Source organism: Equus przewalskii, chromosome 2 (genome assembly GCF_037783145.1).
Source record: "Equus przewalskii isolate Varuska chromosome 2, EquPr2, whole genome shotgun sequence".
NCBI classification, from domain to species: Eukaryota; Metazoa; Chordata; class Mammalia; order Perissodactyla; family Equidae; genus Equus; species Equus przewalskii.
In genome coordinates, this window is record NC_091832.1 from 105,041,417 (window position 1) to 105,061,253 (window position 19,837).

At 35.9% G+C, this 19,837-nt stretch overlaps 1 protein-coding gene and 1 non-coding gene across 10 annotated transcripts in view; both read right to left on the bottom strand.

The window, feature by feature from the left end:
• AFG2A (AFG2 AAA ATPase homolog A) overlaps window positions 1-19,837 on the bottom strand; it is a 309,664-nt gene that overhangs the window by 152,669 nt on the left and 137,158 nt on the right. The window lies entirely within an intron of this gene.
• Window positions 13,023-13,155, bottom strand: LOC139082094 (small nucleolar RNA SNORA61). Its single transcript, XR_011537827.1, has one exon. It is a non-coding gene; the product is annotated as a small nucleolar RNA SNORA61 (small nucleolar RNA).

Sequence of the window (19,837 nt, forward strand, 5' to 3'; positions counted from 1 at the left end):
GATTCACCTTTGATTGCAAGTACGTTGTTACAGCCTAATTCCAATAGGATTCCCAAACTTTTAAATGTCCAAAAGAATATCGAACAACCTGATCTGAGATTCAGCTTTATTATTTTCTCTGCCAAAAGCGATCTGGGGCAAGTCATTTTATTTTCTCAAAGTTTTAACGATGACATGTGTAACGTGAGGATTTGGATTGTCAGTGGTTTTCAACCTATATTCTGCCTCAACACACCAGAGAAGATCTTACTCAGTCTCATTACTCACAGAAGCACACCACCCTGTAACACTGCAGTGAGAGGTGAGGGTGAGGGGGTATGTGTGTGTGAGTGCGTCTGCAAAAGGGCTTCCAGGTATATCTGCCAAATTTAGATCAGTGAGTGGGTGTGTTTACGGGGGTAGTCACTCTAATCCCTTTTTAATTCCACTCCCATTGCTATAGACTAATTAGCTCAAAGGTCCTTTCCAGCATCAGTTTCTGTGACTCTATAAACACAAAGGACTCTTTCAACAATAACACATTTCATTATTTAAGTTGGATAGGTTTTGCTCTTTCTACATTGACAGTTTTTTCTTTCAGCAATTTAAAGGTATCATTCCACTGTCTCCTAGCTTGCATTGTTTCTGACAAGAAGTTAGTGTTAATTCCTACCTGTGTCCCTATATTTAACAAGGTTTGTATTTTTTCTGCTTGACTGCTTTTAAGGTTTTCTTTTTATTATTGGTTTTCAACTTCATTATGATACAGCCTGGTGTGGTTTTCTTGTGCTTATCTTGCTTGATTTTCTTTGTGCTTGCTTATTATACTTATTCTTAGAGCTACTTTAATCTGTTGGGTTTATTTTTTATAATCAAATCTGAACAAATTTTGGCCTTATTTTTTCAAATATGTTTTCTCTGCTCTTCTTCCCACTCCAACCCCAGGAATTCAACTTCATCTATGTTAAACCACCTAATAATGTCCCACAGGTCACCGAAGCTCTGTTTTTTTGTATATTTGTTTGTGTGTGTGGTTTTGTTTTCTTTTGCCTTTTTCTCTCTGTGCTTCAGCTTGAATGCGTTCATTTACCAATAGATTGATATATTTACAGGTCTTTCTTTTGCAGTATCCACTCTGCTGTTAAACCCATTCAGTGACTGCTTCATGTCAGATTTTGTATTTTTTAGATCTGTAAGTTTCATTTGGTTATTTTTTCAAGAAATAAGACTTTTGCCTCTGGGAAGTACTAAGATAAAGTATCTTAAGTTTGTCTCTGTCTCATACTCCCTAGAGTGATTTATTTGGATGCTGAGACTTGAGTAGAGTCATGCATAACTGAACTCTGCACAAGCACACTCAGTCCCCCAGCTTTCCTCCCTTTCCGTCCTCCTAGGACCAAAGTCTCATCCAACTATCAGACAGTCTTCAAGATAATTGTTATTAGCAAGGTATTTTTTAAATAGCTTCATGTCATTGTAAGTAAATACATGATTAGCCCTCATAAATAGAATTTAACAATATTAATAACACAGGAAGCTATCATATCTGTGATGGATTAAAAGTGGCTGAAAAATTTTCCCACTCCTCTCTTTGAGAGGTTGAATCTATTCTCTTCCTATTCAGTCTGGGCTAGCCCTGTGAGATGCTCTCACCAAAACACATGCAAAAAAATTAGGTAAAGTGACACAATATAACTTCAGAGCTAGGCCCTCAGAGATCTGCAGCTTTTGCTTTTCTGGACTTGAAATGCTTCATCTTAGAACCTAGCTGCCACGCTGTTAGAAGCTCATGATTGTAGAGAGGCCATTTGGAAGAGTTCCAAGGTGCTCCAAGAGAATGTTCCAGATAAGCCAAACATATGGGTGAGCTGTTGTGAACATTCTAGGCCAGTTAAGCCTCCATTTAAAAGCAGAAGCCAGGAGTGGGCTCAACTGCCCACTCAGACAAGGGGAGAGCTAATAAGTGTCTGAACGATAAAAGAACAAATAAAAGGAAAATCGGGGACATTTCTTTGATAGTAAAACACATATGCGGTTACTATTGTGATGATTAAATAATTTAACATACGTAAAATATTTAAGAGCCAGCCCTGGTGGTCTAGTGGTTAAGGTTCGGTGATTTCACTGCTATGGCTCAGGTTTGTTTTCCCGTCAAGGAACCACACCACCCCATCTGTTGGTTGTCATACTGTGGCAGTTGGGTGTTGCTGTGATGCTGAAAGCTGTGCGACTGGTATTTCAAATACCAGCAGGGTCATCCATGGTGGGCAGAGCTTCCAGACTAAAACAGACTAGGAAGAAGCACCTGGCTACCCACTTCTGAAAAAATTGGCCATGAAAACCCTATGAATAGCAGTGGAGCATTGTCTGATATTGCGCCGCAAGGTGTGAAGATGCGGCAAAAAGACCAGGCAGGGTTCTGCTCTGCTGCACACAGGGGCGCTAGGAGTTGGAATCAGCTCAAAGGCACTAACAACAACAACGAAATTTAAGACAGTGCCTGACACATTGTTAGTGTTCAATAAATGTTAGCTATTATAACTACTCTCAAAGAAATATCCCTAGTCTCCCTATTATTTTATCCATCAGATATCTGCTATCCCCTCGTCTGAGTGGGCAATTTGGCTAATTGTAGCTTCCTCTTTCAAATGTGCCTGTGCACATCCATTGAAGCATAGAGTAGAAAGCATTCTAGCTACCAGTACCCATTTCCCTTAAAAAATGGTGGGGATTATATATTTTAAGTGGCTGCTATATTACTTCATTCATACTTTACTTGTAACTCAGTTAAATGAGCAGTATCAAAATTATTCTAGCTAAAAGCTTTTATTTTAAAAAAGCATTAAAAATATTTCCTGGGGCTGGCCCCGTGGCCGAGTGGTTACGTTCGCGCGCTCCGCTGCAGGCGGCCCAGTGTTTCGTCGGTTCGAATCCTGGGCGCGGACATGGCACTGCTCGTCAGACCACGCTGAGGCAGCGTCCCACATGCCACAACTAGAGGAACCCACAACGAAGAATACACAACTATGTACCGGGGGGCTTTGGGGAGAAAAAGGAAAAAATAAAAAATCTTTAAAAAAAAAAAAATTTCCTAAAATAATGCTTAGGGAATTTAACATTTTAAAATATTTGCTGGATGATTAAAATCACATTGGTTAGGCTTCCACATCATTGACATGGAAGCACATTTCCACTTGTAAAAACCAGTGGTTATTTATTTTATTTTGTGTGTGAGACAGATGGGATAAGCACTGTTGAAGATTGCTAAGTCATATCAGACTCCTGTGAAGAAGAGAGAGTATTTGTATATTTTGATGTACCTGCATACTCTTCAGGTATGCCTGCCTATCCCCCTTTAAATATACAATGGATTAGAAAAGGCTAGGGTGGTAGCAGTGGACCAGCCAACTCAAGTCTAGTTACTATAGAAATAAAAGTCATTTATTTTGGCAGAAAGTTGAAGGAGTCAAGCTATATAGCTAATGGCACATATTAAAATATAGTAAGGCAGTTGCTACAGGCTAGCTAGGGATTAACTCCATTATCTTTTGCTATATCTGCATTCTGATCCATTCACCCTTCTCGCTGACCTGCTTCCAAAAATCATTTTACAACCATTCACTCTTCACCACTCCCTGGAAAAGTTTCACTGTTTAATTTTAAAAGCATCTCTCTCTAGCTTCACCTCCCTCCCTTTCTCCAAAAACGTAGAGTTCTGGTCTCAATCAGTGTGCACATGTAGCTCTTAGTAGTGCTAAAAAGGAACTGTATGTACTTAAAAAAGAAAATTGAGATTCTTGCCTTCTCTCATGTATCTATGTTTAAATAGTTGTAAAGGATGTAATTTCTAGAGTACTATAAATATTAAGATTTTAAAATAAGACCTATACATCAACTCTTTCTAATGTATTCAATAGATTTCAGACCACAGTGATTTAATACTACTATCCATTTAAAGATTAGCTTTGAGAAACTTTACACTGCTTTTTTTCCTCCTTAAATTTGTATTTCCATTCCACTACCCCAAAAAAATTTCCTTCCTTCACTGATTATCTTGTAATAATTCTCGGAAATGGAAATATGTATATACATTAATTTTTTTAAAATTTCACATGAACATAACGTTCTAAGAACTAAATTTCTTCTGGATTGAATTAGCACTACAATTACTTATGTATAGTCATACATATTAAAGACTTGGGGGAAATATTAAGCAAAACAAGTTAAAGTTTATTGGAAATTCATTTCTTAATGAGATAGATGGAATGATCTTATTAGTCTCCTTCTCCCCAGTGAATTCTCATAAACATGTGACTATTACTTATTGCTAGGATTCAATTATTTTTCAGTTCTATTTCAATTTTTTTTTGTAGCATAAAGTACAGAGAGACTTTGTTCACATAAATAGGTAGGTAAGAATAAAAGAAATTTTGTTACAGTAACACCCCTCAATTCTTTGAAATTTGAGTTATATATGAGAAAAGATAATAAATGACAACTGAAAGTCCTTTTTCACTGTAACTTCTGAGAAAATGAGAGTGAAAAGGCAAAGAGTAATCATTATGACCTCCAGAGCACACTTAAAAAACTGGTGCTTCAGAGTCATCCACTCTCTCAAACCTGTTATCTCTTGTTTGGTGCCTCAGAGGTTTACAGAGAGGAGTTTGGGAAGGAGAAATCATCACTTTCATCACAAATGGATTCCCAGGCAGATAAGTTTTAGGCACTGAAGATCTGGAAACGCATTTCCTTAAACTATCATTCCTATGTATTCCCTGCATCCCCACATGTGGAGTCTCCTGACTGAAAGAAATTAAAGAAATTAAATTCTGCAAGATTGGTCATATAGCGTTTAAGGGTCAGAGTCAAGATAAATGAAGAGTGAAATTATAACAAATATATAATATTAGTAAAACAAGATCAAGTTTTTCATAAAATGTTATATATCTTAGAGCTTCCAGATAAAAGGAAGAAAAGACAGCTGAGGATAGACAAAGGTCTACAACCGCAGATCTGTGTTCGTGAGAGATTTCTTCAAGGTTCTATGATCAATGTGACATGACAGCATAACAGAGCTGTCTCAGCAGCTCCTCAGCTATACCTCTCTAGCAACTGCGACCACTTCAAACCCTGTGCACTTCACTTGGGATGTAATAATGACGTAAAAATTAGAGATTTGGTATCTATCCCTTGTGACTGGAAAGAATAAAAACATTAGGGCCCTAATTTAAATAACACAATGGTTCTCAAATATGATCAGATGACAACGCATCTGGAAATCAAAGTGTTTGTTTCGTTTGATATTGGAACTCTTTTTCCAACTTATCATGATCTGTTCACGTTACCTATAATGTCTATTATCAAGTAAACAGCTTAATTTTGAATTCCATTACTATGCTTATTTTTCAATGTAAATGTCTAAAGTTAATGTCTACAGACTCTCCCTAAAAGGAACCTTATCACAGTTTCACCTCCTTTGGTCTCTAAGCGCCACCTCTTCTTACCCCTCTTGACCCACAACTGCTGAAATATTAATATTACCTGGCGTTTCTTGGCTTCTATATTCTCTAATACTATCTATATATTTCATCACTTCCTCCTGGATATACTTTTCTTGCCAGGGTGCATGCTCCAAGAGCTCTTTTAGAGGGGTTCTTTGTGTAGTAAGTTTTCAAAGATCTTGTATACTAGAAAATATCCTTCCTTCTCTCTCACATTTAAACGACAGTTTAGCCGGATAAAATTTTAGGTTCAAAATTGTTTTCCTTCAAGATTTTAAAGATGTCATTTCAGTTCCCCCTTGCATCTGGCGGTGTTGAGAAATCTAATGTCAGTCTGATTCATGTTTCTCTATAGGTTATGTGTTTTTCCCCACCTGAAAGCTTTTAGAGTTTTTCTCAGCTTTGATGTTCTAATACTTAAGTACAATAAGTCTAAATGTAGGTTTTCTTCCTATCTATACTCTTCAGTTCTTTCTGAAGTCTTTAATTTTAATTGCTATATCTTTCTTTAGTTCCAGAAAATTCTCAGTTATTAATTAAACACTTCCTCCCCTCAGTTTACTTCTTGTCTCTTCTTCTGAGACATCTAGTAGATGAACGACAACGTGTCTACTTCTATCATTCATATTTCTTGACTTTTCTTACAGTCTTCCTATCTCATTATCTTTTCCTGATGTGTCTAGAAGAATTTCTGGACTTGATTTTCCAAATAATGACTTCATTCTTTGGCTGTATCCATTCTGCTGTTTAACTCATCTGTTTTTTTGTTTTTTAGTAAAAACGGTATTTTTTCAAATCCAATATATCCAGTTGGTTATAATAATATTTGCTCTTTCTTTACAAATCCAATTTCTTTCCTTATCTTCTCTCAGGATATCTATTATAGTTATTTATTTATTTATTTTTTGGTGAGGAAGACTGGCCCTGAGCTAACATCTGTTGCCAATATTCTTCTTTTTGCTTGAGGAAGATTGTCGCCGAGCTATTGTGTGCCAATCTTTATTTTGTTTATGAGACACTGCCACAGCATGGCTTGAAGAGCTATGTGTAGGTCTACACCCAAGATCTGAATCCAGGAACCCCAGGCCGCCGAAGTGGAGCACAAGAACTTAACCACTATGCCACCAGGCCAGACCCACTATTACAGTTATTTTAAGTTCATCTTCTGTCTGTAATTGGTTTTCCTTATTTTATTCTGTTGTGACCCTTAGCTGCCTAAGCAAGTAATTTCTGCTTGGGTAGAGGCACCCTGGCTTGTGCTTTCCAAATGAGTTTTAAAGGGTCCCTCTGACGTCACAGACTAGATTCAATCACTCCCTGTTTTTACTTTCCAACTCCACCTCCCACCTCCCCATGACCTCTGTCCACCAGCAAATCTCTTCAGACCTCCACTCTAGGCATTTTCACTATTAGAGGCTTTCCTGCTTCTATAATAGCTGCCTAGTCCACAGTGTGAGAGGAGTTGAGAGAGCTGAGATGCCTGAGCTTATTGCTAACACAATCTCCCACCCAAGACAGGCTCCCATACTGTCCTGTTAACTACTGTTCTGCCTCTAGCTGCAACTAGTCTGTTACTTTCCTGCCTTACACTAAAGACACAGCGCACGATTACTAGGGCATTGTGCAGGAGAGAGAAGGGCTCAATGAGAAAACTCTCTCTTGGCATACTATTCCTGGTATATGGCTCCTGACTTTCTCCTACAGGAGACAGCTGCTGAAAGGTAGGCTAAGATCATCTCTGAGGTCTCTTTTAGGTCTAACATTTCGTGGTTCTAAAATTGAGAAAATTGTCTCTCTTTTTTCAATTTTCTTTTTGACACTGCACTGATTTGCTCTGAAATTATTTCTTATTAGACTCTGAAGTCTAATACAATTAGCAATGGCATTCTGAATTTTCATGCACTAGCAAGAAAAAACAACAGTTTAGGTAAGCTCATACCTCATGTTATGGGTTATATTTTAAATTTCTCCTTCAATTTTTATTATGTAAATCCTTGTTTGTTTGTTTTTAGGACCTGGGGCTGTGAGGGGCCATGGGAATCTGTACAACAGGTCATACCCATAAACACTGGGGTTTATGAACGCTGCTGGAACAATTAATGTATAACATAGAAAGATACAACCCTCAGTAACTTCTACATGATGTTTTTTCAAACCAGAAACCCTTGGTTATTTTCTAACTTAACAGGAACAATTTCCTTTACAAAATGAAAATTTAAAAGACAGCAAATATATCTTTTTCTACTGACATTTATCTTGTATGTCAGCAGGATACTAGATACTAAAATTGCATTACTCCTATACAAATACGTCAAACATTTCTAGCCTGGGACCTTTCTAATCTGCTCTGAAGCACTGCTAAATCATTAAGCGTAATTCATATGCAATCTCCAAAACAAAACAAAAAAAATAAGGATTAAGAAATACTGTATAAAACATACTTGAAGTTAAATTATTGCTAATTAAATCTAAAAAAATTTAGTAGTTCAATCTTCAGTCATTAGAACGCCACTCTTAAAGAGATGTATTATTTTTTAAACCAATATATCAAATGGATATATCTCACTGGGGATCAAATCGATAAAATGAGAAAATTGCCAAAGAATTTGGGAAGATTAAATGAGATAATAAAAGTCTCAGTGAACTCATGTACACAGTGAACTCTCAAGAAATGGTACTAATGTTTTTCATTTTTCGTTGTCAGTATAATTGTTTGGAAGTTATTAAAATCATTGGCTTTGGATTCAACCATAACTAATACTAATCCATCCACTACTATCTAATATTAATCCATCCACTACTAACGATTAACTTTGTGGAAGCTTTTAAACTCTGTAAGCTTCAGATTCCTTTCTTTGTAAAAGAAAGAGAGAATGTAAAATGTTTGGGGTATTAACAAATTGAAAGTACATGATTTGCTGCTATTAGATGTGTGGTACCACCAAATGTTCAATTTGTCATTGAGTTTTACTTGAAGAACTCCTTACGTCACTAAGAAGATTAAATAAAGAAACTGCAGCCACCTTCAAGGCTCCTATATCTATCACACTCTGTATGGTCCTCTTCCCTGATTTAGCCCCAGCTCAGTTTCATTAAAGAACTGGGCAACTGAGTAGAAGAGCTGGCATATGTATGAAAGCTCTGTCAGTGTGGTTAGATAAAATTATTCCCCAAATTGAGATAAGAGAATAGGTAAGAGAAGTAAGAGAAAATGTCAGAATAATTTATTAATTATTTGTTAAAAATTAATAGGCACCAGGAATACCACAAGAAAGGGTAAATCTCTGCCTTTTAGGAGCCTGTAATTTAGGGACAAATAACAATTAAAAGCCATATACATTAAATGTTCAGCAGACACTCTAAATAGTATGTTCTACAAGAGACTGAAATAAATTACTCAAGGCTGGGAAAATATCTACTTTCAATGCATTTTCTAAGCAAGTCCCACTTTTCCACAGGTCCATCTACTGATACGAGAAGCCAAAACTGATACATTTTTAAACATTATATATAAAAAAGAAGAATACAAGGACATTCAGAACTATTCAAAAACTAGTATGAGCAATTTCACCAAATAACCAAGAAACAGGGTTTAAGTCCCTATGAGTCAGGAAAAATTTTACACAACAGGTCAGGTGTGGACATATTTTTATCCCAGTGGAGCTTTTCTTTTGTTTTAAAAACTGACTATAAAAACAAGTATTTCTTTCTCCTTATTTTTTTTTTTTTTAAGATTTTATTTTTTTCCTTTTTCTCCCCAAAGCCCCCAGTACATAGTTGTATATTCTTCGTTGTGGGTCCTTCTAGTTGTGGTATGTGGGACGCTGCCTCAGCGTGGTTTGATGAGCAGTGCCATGTCCGCACCCAGGATTCGAACCAACGAAACACTGGGCCGCCTGCAGCGGAGCGCGCGAACTTAACCACTCGGCCACGGGGCCAGCCCCTCTTTCTCCTTATTGAAAGAAACACTTCTGCTTTTAATCATATCTACACTTAAGACAGGTTAAAGAAAGGAGAGAAACGTCCCTTTATAATTATGGAGATTTATAATTACTGTGTAGTTTACAACAGTCCTGCTTACAAGGCATCCTCCTTTCTCAACTAAAGCTGGGATCTCTTTAGATATTATTATTTACTGGCTTCCCTTGCATCTGGCACCCAGTGCTGGACATATATATAAAACTATAATCTGGCCTCAGATGATAACAGAACAAAAGCAAGGAAAGCATAATTGGCATTACTATATTACATACAGCATGTAATTTGAATTAGATAACTTATATAGCTTATCTTTAAATTAGTTGAAATTTGCTGAGCAAAACAGAAAAATATCTGTTAGTAAAAATATTAAATAGTAAATGAAACCCACAGATAAATAGAGCTAAAGAGTTGTGAAGATGTGGTCTTTCCAAAATTTCCATGATATCTCTGAGGCAGTATAATAAGAGCAAAATAACGTCAGTGATTCCTAGAGTAACTAGAAGAACTGTCAACCCCATTGGCCTAGATTACACTTGAGCTCTTCCACTGGTTTACTACTTGCCTGCTGGTAAATTGTCTAACACTTTCCTTCAGTCTTTCCATTTGTAAAAAGGCGATAATTGCCACTAACTAACTGCACAGTATGTCTTGGCAAATTAATTAAGACAAACGGTCTGAACCTACTGGTGAGAGAGAGTAAACTAGTCTCTTTCTTGAGGGGGAGGGGGGCAAATAGGACAAAGTTTAATTCCTGAGAAGATACATATTTATAAAATGTACCTTCTTGACTTGAACAGATTAAAGTAACATCAAAGAGTAATAAGAGTTTTTATTTTCAAAGTACTTTGATTAAACATATTTATTATTAAAATCAATAGTAGCCAATATTTGTGGCTGGATTTAGGTACCAAAAAAACCCCAGAAGATTCAGTAATAAACATTCCTAAAACCTGAATATTCACATAATTTTTACGACTGTCAAATTAATATTTTTAACTCTCTTACTACCTCTGATTTTCAGTATAACATATATGAGAATTGCAGGATTAATTATAATTTTCAAAACCCATGACCTTTGGTTTATTTACTACCACAGAATAAATTTACCATGCATTTTCAGTTGCGTTGGTAAAAGTTTTTACTACAGATACACAGGTCCTTATAGTTTTCCCATAATAACTATCAAAGATTTTCATCATTAGTGGGCATAATTACAACAAGCTGGAGTCAGCTAACTACTCTGAAAAATAATATGCCTATATAAAACAGGTCATCTATTGGCATTTAAGGGAAAGACCATTTACTTCATCTGAATGAGCTCTTCATTGCCCAACGACTGTTGAAATTGTCTTGACTCATCATGGAATTGAAATCAAAAATGTATGTCTAGTTATGGTGCTAGAGAATGGCAGAAAATTTAGCCCAGGAAACTTAATTTAAGATACTATCAAAATTTTATGACAGTAAGGTTTCCATATATGTATATATAATTACTCTTTTTAAAATAATTTCAAGTGAAATGCATGCTTATTGCAGAAAACTTAGAAAACAGGGAAATACATACATATTTATTTCTATAGATAATCACTTTTAACATTTGAACATATATATCTTTTCATGTTTTTTTCTATAAACAAAGGTATACGCATACACAAAAATGCACATATATCAGGTTTATTTTTTAGAGTTTATACTGGAAATTTCTAGGCAAAATGAAGGGCTGATTCTCTCCCTCCTATTCATGAACAATATCTATGTGACTGAATAAAACGTGGCCACGTGCAGGTTCAAATATGAAGTGCAGTCTATTTACTAAGGAACACAATAGAGATAAAATGAAATTAAGTTTCCGAAAGTATTCATTAAAAGAGAGTGAGGCATTTACAACTTCAAATTTTAAATCATTTAAAAAACTATTTGCAAAATGACATGAGAGGGTTTTATGAATCTGGTAGCTCCACGTTTACATGTAAAATTAGCATAAACCATCTAATTCTACCAACTCGTAGGGTTATAAAGGCTAACTAAGATAATGATTATTAAAAGTTCTACACAAACTGGAGTCATAATTTTTATTAACACCCCATTGTCAAGATTCTACTTACTAATTTGTAATTGGTCTGGTTTCTGCATATGAACCTAAATGTGTGTAATTACAAGTGTTATTTTGTTCACAACAGTCATTGAAAATATTTGTCTCTGGTAAAATGGAAAAATTAACACTGTCATAAAAGACAAAAATACACCGGTACTGAATTCAGAGACTATCCAAATGATTATAAATGGTCTTCATTCCTTGAGACTACCAGTTGCTTAACTCCTCAATTTTCTATCACTCCGAAAAGGATTCCACTATACACTGCAATCATTCTCCAGCTAAGTGCTTCTCAAACTTTAATGTGCATATGAATTATCAGAGGACCTTGTCAAGATACAGAATACTTAGACCATCAGTCTTTTCCAGAACATATTAGTACTGCAAAATCTCAGACTCTACCCCAGACATATAAGTGATTGTAAGCCTATTAAAGTTTGAGAATCACTGCCTAATCATCCCATTTAATTCCCTTTCCTGTACGTGGCAAAACTCAGTTCCAGTCAATGTAACTGTCTTCATTTTACACAACTACAACTGACAACTAGGTACCGAGAAAGAAAAATCTCAACAAAATTTTCTCCAATCTCATGGATCCTTAACCTTGCCCAGCATTCCAGTTTCCTTGGATAGTTCTTTCATTTTCTTCAGAAGTTATTTCAACCTTCTCCCTTCTCCTCAAATCCCTAACCTGACCACTTTCCTTTCTTATTCTGAGCAGTTGACCTAGCCTCCTATGTCACAGCAGAAACAAAAGACATTATATGGGAACTTTCTTAACTTCCTGACATAAACTTACAAACGCTAACTTTACATAGTCTCTTTCTTCTGAATCTAAATTCCTCCATCTACATGGTTTATTCTGCACTCTTTATAGACTTTCTTCTTTTGCCCCCCTTAAATACTGGACTGCACCTCTTTTTTTTTCCTATTCAATCTTTTTTTTCCACCTTCTACACACTTACCCTGGGGGATATTATGCATTCCAATGGCTTCAATTATCACTAAAATGCTGAGTCTTAAAAATGTATCATCAGCTCAGCTGAGCTAAGGATCCAATCACTATTAAATATTTTAACACCTTAAACTCAACATATCTCATGCAGAACTCTGTCTTTCCCCAAAAATATATTAAAACTGTATTTTTGTTTCCCCTCTCTCAGTGAAATACACCACCATCCAACAAGTTCTCAAGACCAGGACTGGCTACCTAACTTGCAAGGCTGAGTGCAAAATGAAAAAGTGGGGTCCTTGTTCAAAAATTAAGAATTTCAAGATGACGACAATAACATTAAACCAATGGGCTGTCCCTTCTGGGTACAAGGCCCTGTGCAGCTGCACAGATTGCATGCCCATGAAGCTGGCCCTGTCAAAATAGAAACATGGCCAACATCTAATGAACCATCATGTCCCATATATTCTAGTCTGAAGGATCTCTCGAAGCCAATTATTATTTTTTTTTTCAACCTTGTTTGAAACTAGCCCACATGCTTTATACTAGACTACAAGCGCCATGAGGCCAGCTTCAGCATTACTTTTCCTCCTTTTACGACCACCAAGACCACTGTTCAGATCCGATGGGAAAGGGAACTGGAGGGGTCGAAGCCAATTATTTCCTTTCACCCTACCTTGACCACTCCCTGATTTAGGCTACTGATTCTCTTCCTAGACTACTGAAAAGTCACTCTTACCAACAGACCCTCACTGTCCATCCTCTCACTACAATCAGAGAATTCTAAAAGAGAAATCTCATTACGTCACTCCCTGCTCCCAGGATAAAATAAAAATTCCTTGCCATGGCATTCAAAGACTCTTATGATTAGGTCTTGGATTATCTCTTCAGCCTCACTTCTGCCACTCTCATCTTCCCCTCTATGTCCTAGCCACATTGAACTACAAATGCATCACGAGCTCTCTCCACTTTAGGCCTTTCCACATGATGCAACTCTCTTTCTGAAACATCCCATTTCTTCCTCACCCCATCACTTCTAGCCCTCTTACCAGGGTCATTCTAAGAAACTTCTCCTTTTTTCCCAAATCTAGTTTTACCGTTCTCTTTACTGTACCTCCTTCCCCTTGGAGTTCTCTGTACTTCTGCCATCACAGAATTTAGCAGACTTTATCATACTTCCCTGTTTGTAACCACCACTGAACTGTATGCCCCTTTAGAAGAGATTCTATCCACTTACTTGCTCTTGTATTCCCAGCACCTGGCATTGTGCATACTAATGCCCCAAATAAATATCTTTAGTTGGCAAAAAACCAAAAGTCAAAATGTTGAAAATATTTTATCAAAGGGAAAGTACAATTAGGAATCTCATAAAAATATGAACTTTCTGGCAACAGAACTGTCACACATATCTCATAAATTTGATGTTCAACTTTGTACATTACACATAGGTTATCATTTCGGGGGGAGTCATTATACTACATAAATACGGGGAAGGATCTTAGCTTTCCAAGAGCACAAGTAATTTTCAAAAAGAATACATTTATATTAGCTTACCAGATTAAGATATCAATGATATGATATTATAATGAATACATGTAGATGATCTATTACTATAAATCAACCACATTTAATAATGTATTTCAAGACCACAATGAAGACAATCGCCATGAGGAATTTTTCACGGCCTCCTACCTTAATCAAATATAAACTGAGGCAAACAAAAAAAGTAGAATAACAAATGATATTTATTAAATATTGTTTTAAGTTATTTCACATTTATTACTGATTTAATCCTCACAACTCTCTGGAGTAGGTACTATTGTTAATTCCTTTTTACAGGTGAAAAAAATAAAGTCACACAGATTCAATAATTTGCCTTAGGTCATACACACGGCAGGTGATGGAACTGCGATTCAAACTCATGGCTCAAGTCCATGCTCTTAACCATCATATATCAAGCTGTAGCAGTTTAGATCCAATCAACGAACAAATAAAAAATTTTAAATTGCCATGCAAAAATGGCTCCCTTAATGATACTTATTGATATGCTAAAAACAGATGCCAACAATGTCACAGTTAACAGTGTCTATAACGAAGTGATTTCTACTTCAACTCACAAATGTCATTGTTAATAAGATACCATGGAGTGCTTGTATGAAAAATAATACTGAACACCTCCACTCATGAAAAACTTTTCAGCTGCAAATATATATATTTTTGTCTTTCAAGTAAATTAAAACCTTGTAAACAAGAAGCAGATACTTCTTTGATTTGACTGGTACCTGCCACAGGGCAAGCTTAGATGGTAAATATCACTTACCACAGTATTATATACTCAGAAAATTTTCAGATCAATGATAAAGGAATACATTGGAACTGACTTTACTTTCAGTACATGGAATTAGGTCGATTACTCAACTTCCCACTCAACAGCCATCAACAGATTTTCTCAATGCCTTTAAATCCACCTCCCAAGGTAAGTAGCAACCCTATCAACCTGTTAGGATTCTTTAAAGGCCATCAAAAATCCCTGACTTCTGGGAAGAATATCCAAAGGAACAAAAGTAACATTCCTTGTAGAGTCATTTAGTATCTGTTAGATCATGGATAAGTTACTTAAGCTTACTAAGCCTGTCCCCTTATCCACAAAATAGTATGAAAAATACCTACCTTAACTGCTTTATAGTGCCGACTGAAATGGGACAGTATACACAAACTACTCAGCCTGGCACATAGAAAATGATTTTTAAAAAATTAGAAATACATATAAAGTAATGTGTGTTTATCCTTTCCTAACTATTCTGACTTTCCATAATCTTTGTGTTCTCTGAACTGTAACATTTACTATATTACACCGCTTAGCAACATGTATCAAAAGCCTCTAGCCTCCTTTTTCCCCAGGCATAAATTTTCACATAAATTCATTCATTCAACATTGGTGGGAGTGCTTTCTATACTAGACAGAAAGTCTGAGCTAAAAGACATAGGATGAAAAAAATATAGTTCGTACAAAGCATCAGTAGTGTTTCTGGTGAGGCTTGACTTTCTAAACATACTTTCAGGTTAAAGACGACAACAACAACAATTATTTACGCCTATCCCTGGATGAAGCCAGGCTTTAGGTTCAAAAGATTTTTCTTTTCTCCTCCATTCAGAAATTTTAAAATCCTATTGGTCTTTCACACTCTGAGAAATGAATTCTTTACATTTCTACAGAGTGGGAGACTAACTTAAATGCATACAATGCAAATTTGTTAACATAACACTTTCTATTTTCCCATAGTAATACTTAAACTGCCTTCTTTAACCTCTTGTTCTTATTCCAAGCAGAGTCATAAATTGAATAAAGTTCTAATTTGAAGGGATGGTTCAATTTTTGTTTTATGTTTTAGTAGTAGGATGAAGATAATATAAATATTTTGGAAATGGGGAATGTTCCTAGAATAAAGATGAAAAGCTTAAAGCTTCATCATGTTCATTTGGAGCTCATGAGTTCCATGCAGTTCTATCAGAAGTGCTATGCAGATGTTGACCAAGATTAGAAAAGACAGAAAGATACAGATGGTGATTTTACTCAGTATATATTATAGATTATATTGGCAAATGTGTATAGGCACAAGTGTATGAAGCAGATCATACGGTGTGGGTAAGAAGGGGAAAGGAAACTTGTTGGAGGGTCAATATTGAGCAATAGAAAGGCTAAATAAGAACCTCAGAGAAAATAAGATATGTGGACAATGAATGACAGGTGCTTCAATCTGCAGTCTTCCTGTTTCTAGCTTAACACTTGCTAGTCTACCCCTCTCCAAACAGACTAATCAATCCCAGCCAATTGAAAAATACAAAAAGGTTAGTCTCCAATTTTAAGTAATCAGAATATTCTATTTAGGTATTTGTCAAAAAACTGGAAAAGACCCTAAGAAGCTCAGTTCCTGACAATGGATGAGGACCATATATATGCAACCTCTGCAGATTCCTTGAGATGTCAGAAACTTCTGTGCAGAAGAGTGTAGAGGAAGGGGCATAGATATGACATGCACTACCCATCACACTGTGAAAGAAGAAGTAGATATTACCAAGTCCCCCACAGGAATACTTAGAGTTTCTGTACAATTCATTTATAGTGAAGACTATTGACAAATTGTTGATCTAATCTGCATAACAGGAGGAAATTTTTCAACATTAGCATTAAAAGAGAAAAATAAAAGAAGCGAAGGTATAACAACTTAAAATTTTAAGTGTTAAAGTCAGGTATTAGGGTCAGCCCCAGGGCTGAGTGGTTACGTTTGCGTGCTCCACTTTGGCGGCCCAGGGTTCACTGGTTTGGATCCTGGGCGCGGACCTACACACCGCTCATCAAGCCATGTTGTGATGGCATCCCACATAGAGGAACTAGAATGACTTGCAACTAGGATATACAACTATGTACTGGGGCTTTGGGAAGAAAAAAAAAGAAGAAGAAGATTGGCAACAAATGTTAGCTCAGGGCCAAACTTCATAGCAAAAAAAGTATACCTTTTAAAAAAATAAACAAAGTCAGGAATTTATCCATGATATTCTAATCTTTTTTTTTTCTGGAGAAAATAGTAATAAATTAATAGCTATTGTGTCTCAAGGGTTCATTTTGTAAAAGGTTCTAAGCCAAATGATTCATATGAGTTATTTCATGTAAACCTCCAACATTTGTGCAAAGGAGGTAGTTTTTCCATTTTCTAGATAAGCAAACAGTGCCTCATATCACACTGTAAAGCCCAAAATAGAATCCAAATCCAGTTTCAAATTTTTAAGGGAAAAATAGAAAAAGCAGCTATGCCATCCTGTATTATGTAAAAAGGGCTTATCATAATTGCTCTTGGTTTTTCAGCTGTTGGAAGATTAATGTTGGGAAAGGGCATCTAAAGAACTACCATTCTCCTAAAATAACAGCCACAAGAATGGAGTGAAGTTTATGGCAGACTATCAAAGTTAATATATCTATATAATAAGCTGTTTTAGGCTGATATTAAATCAACATACACATAGATTCCCTAGAAAAGTCATAATCTAAAAATGAAATTACTCATATATGTAATTTAAAAATTAAAATATATCTGCTTTATCTAAATGCTAACATCTATCTGACGCGATCTACGTTGAATATACTCATTTACATGACAAATGTTCAATAGGACTTAAGAGTGCCAAGAACCACTCTAGACTAGTCTATGGATGAAAGGTGATCTCTGCCCTTGTAACTACAAAGGATGCATGCATGCATATATAGATGCATGCATATATAAATTCATTCTTTCACCCTTACATGTCATAAATGAGTAACTCTATATAACAGGAATTTTCTGTATGCTACTCAGTGCTAGTCAGTATCTAAACGTTATTAAAAACTTTATAATAATGAAGATACTTACTGCTAAACAGGCAACCTCTCTTGTCACATTCTGCACAAACATATAACCTATATTCACTGTCTAGTCTCCCAACTGCATCTATATAACACTAAATAAAGGAGAAGAATCCAAGAAGTTTTGGATAATGGGAGGAGACAAAACATCTATTCATTCAAATAGTCTGCCTAAAGTTCAAAGGACAATACTGCTGAATCTTCAAATACATTTCTCTCCTTTTTAGGAAAGGCTATGTTTGCTACAAAGAAAGCATCAAGTTATTATACCATGTTATTAAGTTCCTAATGTCCAACTTTCACATATGATGGGATAAGTGGGGTTCACATGTTAAATACAGGACCTGTATTATTCATTCTTACTCCTACTTCTAACTTCAGACTAGATTTATATGACTTGGGACAAAATTTGACGTTTTTCTTTGTGAAACTATTTTGAATTATTTTCCAAAAGAAGAAAAAATACAGAGGACCAAAAACACACATAAAATTCATAGGATCAAAGGTAATTTTCAATAATTATTCTCAAAATTGAAATCTCAAGTTTGCATTTATGCTAAATGATTAAATCTGGAATATCTTTTTTTTTTTTTTTGAGGAAAATTAGCCGTGAGCTAACATCTGCCACCAATCCTCCTTTTTTTACGGAGGAAGATTGGCCTGAGCTAACATCTGTGCCCACCTTCCACTATTTTTTTTTTTTTAAAGATTTCATTTTTTCCTTTTTCTCCCCAAAGCCCCCCAGTACACAGTTGTATATTCTTTGTTGTGGGTCCTTCTAGTTGTGGCATGTGGGACACTGCCTCAGCGTGGTCTGATGAGCAGTGCCATGTCCGCGCCCAGGATTCGAACCAACGAAACACTGGGCTGCCTGCAGCGGAGCCCGCGAACTTAACCACTCGGCCACAGGGCCAGCCCCGCACCTTCCACTATTTTATATGTGGGATGCCTACCACAGGGTGGCTTGACGAGCGGTGCTAGGTCCATGCCTGGGATCAGAAGCCCTGAACCCCAGGCTGCTGGAGTGGAGCACGCGAATTTAACCACTATGCCAATGGGCCAGCCCCAAGAATATCTTTTCATGCGTGCCAATTCAATTGAAAATTGAAAAAAGATCAGAAATTATCTTTCCCAACTTCCTAATCAATACAGCAGACATTTAGCATAATTAACCCTTCTTTAAAACACCTAGAATAACAGGCAGCTCAATGCCTCCCAGAACAAGCAAGTATATTGGTGAACAATTTCAATTCACTGGAAAATTATTCCATTTGTTTTGCTAGAATCTCTTTTTAATGCTGTCTCTTCTACAGAATGGACTTTTAAATATATGAAGGCAATAACTGTATCTGCACATAGTCTTCTATCCTCCAGAGTAAAAACATGCTCTGGTCCATATCTGCTTTGTCTAAAATTACTTACAAACCATGAAATCCCAAAATTGTATATTATATTCTAGATGTGATATGACCAGGACAGAGCACCAAGAAACTATTAATTTAAGCAATCTGGATGCTATAACTAATGCAATCTAAAATGACATGAGAATTTTTTTAGTAGGCTCATGAAAATGTTAACATACTAAATGTGAGCTCAAATTTCCATGTACCACCAAATAAATAAAATATTTTTCATTCTATGTGTTTACTTTGGTGAACTTAAATGTAAAAGTTCAGATTTATTTTCAGTAAACTTCATATTAGGGGAAGAATGTTGCTAGTAATGTTAGGATTATTCTTCATACTACCATGAATATCAAGATTAATATCTTATTAAGGTTTATAAAACAGGATATACATTTAGAGCAATGTGATAATCAGCAATCCACTTTAAAAATGAGAAAGTATCCAAAGGACTAATTTTAACAGATTAAAATAAGAATGAAATTTAATGCTCCATTTTTTAATTTAGAGATTTATAACGCCTCTGGC